Source organism: Monodon monoceros, unplaced genomic scaffold, assembly GCF_005190385.1.
Source record: "Monodon monoceros isolate NGI ecotype Baffin Bay Population unplaced genomic scaffold, NGI_Narwhal_1 Super_Scaffold_12, whole genome shotgun sequence".
Taxonomy (NCBI): Eukaryota; Metazoa; Chordata; class Mammalia; order Artiodactyla; family Monodontidae; genus Monodon; species Monodon monoceros.
The window spans coordinates 60,772,660-60,779,191 of NW_021703768.1; positions in this window are offsets into that span (position 1 = coordinate 60,772,660).

Sequence of the window (6,532 nt, forward strand, 5' to 3'; positions counted from 1 at the left end):
GATAAGCATTGGATCTGCAGACTGGGTAAAGATTACCCTTACCAATGTGCACAACCATCATCCAATCTGTTGAGGGCCCAAAAAGAACAAAAAGGTGCAGGCAGGGGGAATTCTCTTTCTCTCTTCTTGAGCTGGAACATCTGTCTTCTCCTACTCTGTGACAACAGAGCTCCTGGTTCTCAAGCCTTCAGACTCTGTGGACTTAACACCAGTAGCCCCCCAGTTCTCGGGCCTTCAGTCTCAGACTGGGAGCTATACCATCACTTCCCCTGGTTCTCAGGCCTTGGGTCTCATTGAATTATACCACTGCTTTCCTGGTCACCAGCTTGCAGACAGCAGATCATGGTGGGACTTCTTGGCTTCCATAACCATGTGAGCCAGTTTCAATAATAAATCTCCTCTTACATACATCTCTATGTATCCTATTGGTTCTGTTTCTCTGGAGAATCCTCACTACTACAAAAGGGAAATGAACAGATATGAGAAGTGAAAGATATTGAGTTCACCTTATATAACTTGAACAACTTTCTATTGTTTGCTTTTTAACAGATACTGAATTTGACCTTTACTAGCACCCCAAACCACAGGGATAGTCTACCATTCTGTCCATGGTATAATTAGTGGAAATGCATTGTTGACCTATTATAAAAGATTAACTTTACTTCTAAACCCAAAATACCAATGCAGGTTTGTATCAACAAAAGGTAGAAACAGGACTTCTGTTGGTTAGCTTGTACCGTGATTACAGATCTACTGTTTGCTTTAAAAACAAATGTAGAGGGGCTTCCCTGGTGACACAGTGGTTAAGAATCTGCCTGCCGGTGCAGGGGACACGGGTTCGAGCCCTGGTCCGGGAAGATCCCACATGCCTCGGAGCAACTAAGCCCGTGCGCCACAACTACTGAGCCTGCGCTCTAGAGCCCGCGAGCCACAACTACTGAGCCCGTGTGCCTAGAGCCTGTGCTCTGAAACAAAGAGAATCCACCGTAATGAGAAGCCCACGCACCGCAACAAAGAGTAGACCCCGCTCACCACAACTAGAGAAAGCGCAGCAACGAAGACTCAATGTGGCCAAAAAATAAATAAAATAAATTTATTTAAAAAAAAACTATAGAGATATCTGCACAAAATCTGGAGAATCGCACACCTAATTTGCATACAGCTTGATTTCATTTCGTAGAAGCCTGGATATCACCACTGTTAGCTTCCAAAACGAAATTACTAAGGCAAGTTTTTGGGATATAGTGTTGTCCTCAGAGGGCTTCAATCAGGGGAGGAGTAACTGGAATAGCTGAAGCAGGTAAGTCATCAAATGGGTTTAAACAAAACTGCTTTCATAGGATCTTGGGATTAAAACTTTCACCATTTGGATAGTACATTTGTTTTAAAACACTACTAAATACCAAACACACTATGAGAGGATAGCTAGTGACTCATTTTGGTGCCAGACAAGTTCAAACGGGAAATGAAAACTGGGAACCAATATTAAGTGGTTCCAATATGAATGACGCTGCAATGATGAGATTTCATTTCCAAGGGATATTAACATGTTAGGTAGCCATCTCTGGTTGGGTCAATTTTCTACTCCAGGGAACCTGCACGTATTTGCTCTAAAACCAGGAACAAAAAAGGTTTTGGTATGGGTAACATGGAACAAAAGAAGTAGAGAGATTGATATCTTTTTCAAGAAGCCCTAAACAGCACACAAATATTACAGGAAATTTTGTAGAGAAAACAGAACATCACCAACAGACCATAACACAAAATTGGAAATTAATCACAAAAAAGCCAGTCAAAACTTCCAATAACTTATGGATGGAAGAAGATAGAATGAAGTTGAAAAAATATTTAGGCCTGAATTGCATATTTGAACATATCAAAACTTGCAAAATGTAGCCAAAGCGGTCATTTCAGGGAGAAGAAGTGAAAGCTAAGCTAAGCAATCAGTTCAAAAGGTTAGGATAATTAAGAGTAAATCCAAAGAAAGTAGAAAGGAAAATTTTTAAAGCCTGTGTGAAAATTAAGGACACTAAAATTAAGCAATAAAAGCAACAAAACAAAAAGATGGGCATTAAAAAATGGTCATTTCCGGAGCTTCCCTGGTGGCGCAGTGGTTGAGAGTCTGCCTGCCGATGCAGGGGACACGGGTTCGTGCCCCGGTCCGGGAGGATCCCACATGCAGCGGAGCGGCTGGGCCCGTGAGCCATGGCCACTGAGCCTGCGCGTCCGGAGCCTGTGCTCCGCAGTGGGAAAGGCCACAGCGGTGAGAGGCCCGCGTAACGCAAAAAAAAAAAAAAAAAGGTCATTTCCAACCTTTGGCCAGATTCATCAAGGGGGAAAAAAAGTAGAAATAAGTTATATTAGGAATAAAAGTGAGGCCAAAACTGCAGATAAAATAGATACCTTTAGAAGAATAAAATGTGGTTATATAATACAAGGAAATATCAATACCATAGTTTAAAAAATTTAGATATACAGGTATCAAACAGGTAAATCTAAAAAAATGCAAACTGCAAAAGTATTCTTAGAGTATGTTACTCTTCGTGTAAATATTTAAAACACACAAAACAATACTAAGAAAAAAAAATTGAGGGGAAGTACAAATGTACTAAACTTAAAATACAAAAACGTGGATAAGAAAGTTACTCTTCCAGGCAGGTAAAAAGAATGGAATCAGAAAAGGGAAATGAAAAAGCTTAAACAATTATATATATATATATATATATATATATATATATATATATATATATATATATAAAATTAAATGCCATGGGTGTTATATTAGGCTCTGTAGTTTTCTATGCTTGAAATATTGTGTCATTTAAAGAAAAGCAATACAAACTATATGGAATCCAGTTCTTTTTCCCTCTCAAAGCAGTGGTTTTCAAAATGTGTCCCCAGCAGCCTCAGCATCACCTGGGATCTGGTTAAAAATGCAAATTTTCAGTCCATTTCCCAGACCCACTGAATCAGGAACTCCGGAAATGGAGCTTAGCACTGGGATTTAACAAGTCTTCCCGGTGATTCTGATCCATTCTAAAGTTTGAGAACACTGTCTTAGAATATTGTTACTCAAAACTTTGGTCTGGAAACCCTCGGACATTACCATCACCTGAGGGTGCTTGTAAAAGTGTAGAATCTGATGTTATAGGTCTTGGATGGAGCCCAGGAATCTGCACTTGTGCATGTTAAAAGTCAAAACCACTGTTTTTTATTGTTTGTTTTATAACACCTTTATTAGAGTATAATTGCTTTACAATGGTGTGTTAGTTTCTGCTGTATAACAAAGTGAATCAGCTATACATGTACATATATTTGCATATCTCCTCCCTCTTGCCTCTCCTTTCCACATTCCCTATCCCACCCCTCTAGGTGGTCACAAAGCACTGAGCTGATCTCCCTGTGATATGCGGCTGCTTCCCACTAGCTATCTATTTTATATTTGGTCATATATATAAGTCCATGCCACTCTCTCACTTCGTCCCAGCTTACCCTTCCCCCTCCCCGTGTCCTCAAGTCCATTCTCTACATCTGCGTCTTTATTCCTGTCCTGCCCCTAGGTTCTTCAGAAACTTTTTTTTTCTGATTCCATATATTTGTGTTAGCATACGGTATTTATTTTTCTCTTTCTGACTTACTTCACTCTGTATGACAGTCTCTACGTCCTTCCACCTCACTACAAATAACTCAATTTCATTTCTTTTTATGGCTGAGTAATATTCCTTGTATATATGTGCCACATCTTCTTTATCCATTCATCTGTCAATGGACACTTAGGTTGCTTCCATGTCCTGGCTATTGTAAATAAAGCTGCAATGAACATTGTGGTACATGACTCTTTTTTTTGTTTTGTTTTGTTTTGTTTTTTGCAGTACGCGGGCCTCTCACTGTTGTGGCCTCTCCCGTTGCGGAGTACAGGCTCCGGACGCGCAGGCTCAGTGGCCATGGCTCACGGGCCCAGCCGCTCCGCAGCATGTGGGATCTTCCCGGACCGGGGCACGAACCCATGTCCCCTGCATCGGCAGGCGGACTCTCAACCACTGCGCCACCAGGGAAGCCCTACATGACTCTTTTTGAATTATGGCTTTCTCAGGGTATATGCCCAGTAGTGGGATTGCTGGGTCATATGGTAGTTCTATTTTTAGTTTTTTAAGGAACCTCCATATTGTTTTTCATGGTGGCTGTATCATTTTACATTCCCACCAACAGGGCAAGAGGGTTCCCTTTTCTCCACACCCTCTCCAGCATTTGTTTGTAGATTTTCGGATGATGGCCATTCTGACTGGCGTGAGGTGATATCTCATTGTAGTTTTGATTTGCATTTCTCTAATGATTAGTGATATTGAGCATCCTTTCATGTAAAACCACTGTTTTTGAAGGTAAATTCACTTTCTGGTGGCTGCCCAACTAGCAATCCACAATCTTTAGAGAACACTAGCAATCCACAACTTTAGAGAACTAGCAATCCACAATCTTTAGAGAACACTAAAGTGAGGAAGAAATACCTCATTCTGTTCCACTCTCCTCTTTTGTTCCATGTATTGAAGCCCCACTATAATGGATACTTTAGTTAATGTGCACAAAGAATTTATTTAAGCATTTCATTCTTTCAGCAGCCCTCTTTTTGTCACTAGAGGTACATGCTGTTCTAATAATGAAGAAAAAAAAATTCCTTTTAAACTTTAGTTTTAGAAAATGGTTAAAACATTTTCCAGCAATGAAACAGATAAAATTTAAAAGTATAGTCAGAGTACTCCATTCTTAAGGCTATACATACATATATACTTGTATGTGATTACAATTTCTTGAATGATGGACAGAAACTTTTAACAGTGGTCATCAAGCAGATGTGGTTCTTAGAAGGGAAGGCTGAAGACACTTTTACTTTTCATTTTATATCCTTGAACTGTTACAATATTTTGCCACATATATTAATTACTTTTATATTTTTACCCTGTATTTGATTGATTCTGAGATGGCCTTTCTTCGTGTTTAAACAGTCCTGCAATTGAGATGCATCTTACAAGCAATGGTATGTCACAGTTTAATTGGCACCATTGTTTTCTTTGCTTGTGGTACATAAATCAAAATGACGTTTTGCAATCAATGGCGTCTTAAGGTTGATAAAAAATAAATAGTATGTTGATAGAGAATGGAGAAATATCTAATTTTAATGATTCACATCTACTCTTGGATATGTTTTCCTCCGAGAATTGAATAAGCAATTTTTTAAAAAATAGCGTTAATGAATTGGGTTATTCGGTAATTTACTGAGCAACTTCTATGTACAACAAGACGCTGTGTTCTGAGGATGATGAGGGGGAATACAGGGAAGAACGAGATGGTCTCTGCTGTATTTTCTCCACTGGTTTAAGTGTCAGGGCTCTCCTTGGGGAATGATACTGCGCGAAATTCCCGTTTTAAAAAGCTTAGAAACCTGACCAGTGACTCTCAATAGCAGTTTATCAGACCCAGGGTGCAGAACACACCCCGACATCTGGGAGGAGAAGGGGCTGCGGGTAAACTTTCCCAGAAACGGCCCTGAGGGGACCCATTTCCCTTTGCGGTCTGAAAGACGCACTCACTAGATATGCTCTCTAAACAAAATAATCTGCGGACTCCTCCCTGCGGAGCCTCAGCCGCGCTGTCCCCCAGGGGCCCCTCAGCCAGAGGCTCGAGTGCCCTCCCCCTCTTGACTTGAATTTGGCCGAACTCCATTAAACTCGGGTCGTAGCGTGCAGAAAGTGTGAGTTACCTGGGCACTTCGCCCTCCGGGCATCCCGCTCGCAGGAGGCGCCCAAGTACTGCCCGGCGCGTGGGGAAAGCCCAGCCCGCCCGCCTTCCGGAAAAGGCCGCGCAGGTGGATGCGCAGCGCGGCTGAGAGCTCTGGATAGAGGGAGAAATTTGCAGCCGTGCCCGAGTGCGAACGCGGAGAACCTGTTCTTGGTACTGGATGATTGTATCCACTCGCAGTCATTCTGTCGAAGAAATAAGTGCCCGACGTATGAAATATCTAAGTAGGGAAACAAAGGGAAGCGAGTAAGAAATGTCAAGAATTCTGTTCAAAGCTAAGAGCCCCTTCTCATCAGCAGGCAACCCTGTCTCTACAGTATAAACTTTTAAATCCACTATCCCCAAATTACAAAAACACAAGTCACTTTCAAACTTGTAGCTGAACGCCGAATTTTCAAATGCTGCTTATTGCTCGGCCTGAGGTCCGGCCTGAGGGCAGGGAGGGGCGCATCCCTGATCGGAGGTTCTCTGCCAATGTCTTTGCTCCCCGAGAGCAAAGGTTCCCACCAGACTGAGTTACTGGTAGCTTCGCGGGTCCAAGGCGAAGGCCAAGGAAACAACGTCTCAGTTGCGGGTCAGTGTCTAGCAGCCGGGGCGCTGGGCGGCCGGCGCACGGGGAGAGAGGGCCGGCTAGGTCGCCGAGCCCCGTGGGTGGCCCAGAGACTGCAGAGGGAGCAGCGGGCGGCGGCCGCGTCGAGGCGCACACTCGACGCCAGGGGGCGCCCTTTCCGGCCCGGCG